Raw genomic sequence first — 2,317 nt, 5'->3', positions numbered from 1 at the left:
CAGGAATGCTGTAAGGAATCTCACTTGGTCCTTGGATAAGGAAATGATGAAGGACTTGCCTATTCACAATTAATAGGGGAAAAAAAAAAAGAGCTGAAGGCCCTCATTAATCCTTGCACAACGAGGAAGTCAGACTGGTTTGGCTCCCTTCAGTAGGGCTATTTGGTCACACCTACCTAAGTGTTTGGCATCCCAACCATCTCCCCGTGCGCAGCCCAGCAGGAGGAAGAGGGAAGGGCCACTGTGCCCGCATGCCACCGAGGTGCCTGGGGCAGGGAGAGCTCTGAGAGCCCATCAGCCTTTCCTGGAGAGCCTGGCATCTCTCCTTAGAGATGTCTGCCGAGTGCACCCCCTAGTGCTGCCTGTCCCTGTGCTCTGGGCACAGATTTCAGCCCCAAGCCCTGGCATCACAAAGAAGCACAAGTTCACGCATGCCCTGTGCCAGATTTTTCCCCTGGCAGTTGTGGGGGTCCCTGCTGGGGAAGGTCTCCTCCTAGGGGTGTATGCCACTCATCCGGTGACTGCAGCTCCTTGCCCTGCTGCTGGGCTTCTGCTGTAGCCCCAGCTACCTTTCAGGGCAGCCAGTCTAATGCCCAGCTCCAGAAAGCAGTGTGTGACCAGCTGTGATGGCTGGTGTGTGCCTCTGAAGAGCCAGGAGACACATGTTCAGGTGCTGGGCTATGGCTGGAGCACGGGGCTGTGCTGCCCTGCCCTAAGAGAGGGGGCCAGGGAGAATTTTACAGCGACTGGGATAAACCTACCTAGAGGGATAAAAGGGCATGGGATGAAAGGCAGGAGCCCAGGCTACCCATCAGGTACTTACCTAGGAAAGCTTGTGCTGAAGTTTCCACAGCTGAATGTGCCAAGTCAGCTGAGCCTTCGCCTGGAAGTGGAAAGCATCCTCTGATCGTCCCTGCACGGGGTTTTCCAGCACAGAGTGCCCTTCGACTCGTGCCAACCCGCAAGCTGTCACGGTGGAGGTGAGGAGGCTTGTCTTCGAAGCTCGCACGTGTCTCTCGGGGGCTTGGTGAGGATTAGGAGCTCCTCTCCCCTTTGGCCACCACCCTGAACTACTGTGAAATCTTCCCCAGCCTCTTTTAAAAACGTGCGAAAGCGGAGTCGTGCAGCGTGTTGGAAACTCTCAAGCCACCTGCCGTTGACATGCGATGCAAATCTCAGTGCAAGCGTGGCCTCGAGGGGTGTGCGAATGTGCTACTTCCACGTGTCGCCTCATGAGAAGGGGAGCGGCAGCAGCCGTGCTGGGTGCAGGTTGGCTCTTCCTCAGCAGCTGATGAAGAAACCGAACACCCATGGTTTTGGGAAGTGTGACATCTTTGACCAAAAGTCATGTTTTCCCGCCACACAGGCAGGGCTGGCTAGTGCTGAAGTTGCCAACGGTTCCACCTGTGCCCCCTACACCCCAGCCCAGGCAGCTGCCTTCTCGCTGCCAGTCCTCCCCAACCCTCTGCGGAGGAGCAGACCTCTGTCAGTGCCAGGGCTGCTGCCTCAATGCCATCGGTCGGTTTTTCTTAGGCCACCATGACGGCTTGTGTTTTGCGGATACCTGCTCCATGACGGGTGCATTCCTTGGCCTCGCCGCATCCACTCAGACCTGGCTCAGGCAGTAATTAGACAAGTGCTTCCTGGCCGCCTTTAATTACAGCCACAACTATTTCCCTCGCTCTGACGTAACGCCTCCGAATGACAGCAAAGGTTTGGGGCTGCATCCCGTGCAGAGCGCGTTCCCGGCACGTGCTGGGACACAGCCGCGCACCAGCAGCCGCTGATTTGAACCTGAAGTGTTCATACCCCCTTGGTGAGTCACAGTTTTCGTTTTCAACCTCAAGGTCACAATGGCCCACGCTGGGAATTAGCGGTGTCTCCCCCAGCACCCAGCTGAGAAAACACTGGCCTTTACAAACCAGCCAGAAGAGAAGGGTCCTCCTTAAATCTGTGTTCGAGTCCGTCTCAGCTGTAATTTCACCCTGTCCTGTTAGTGAAGCGGCTCCGCTGGCAAAGCCATGGAAGGAACATGCACATCACCTTCCTGGCCACATCATGCTTAGCTCCTCAACATATTCATGCTGATGGCAGAAAGGCGGGCATGGAGCCCCCCCTGCCCACAGGCAGCCCACGGCTCTGTGCTGGGGTGAGCGACCTCGCAGGGCTGCATCTTGTGGCAACACCCAAAAGGATGAGATTTCCCACCCCGTACCTTGCTGACGCTGGTGCGGTTAGTCGACCTGGTGGTGGTGGTGTTGCCATGGCTGAAACCCGCTCTGTTTCTGGTCACAGTATATGCCGTCAGCGGCTTCCA

The sequence above is a fragment of the Buceros rhinoceros genome, unplaced genomic scaffold (assembly GCF_000710305.1).
Source record: "Buceros rhinoceros silvestris isolate BGI_N320 unplaced genomic scaffold, ASM71030v1 scaffold24328, whole genome shotgun sequence".
Classification (NCBI taxonomy): Eukaryota; Metazoa; Chordata; class Aves; order Bucerotiformes; family Bucerotidae; genus Buceros; species Buceros rhinoceros.
This window is presented reverse-complemented; position numbering follows the sequence as displayed.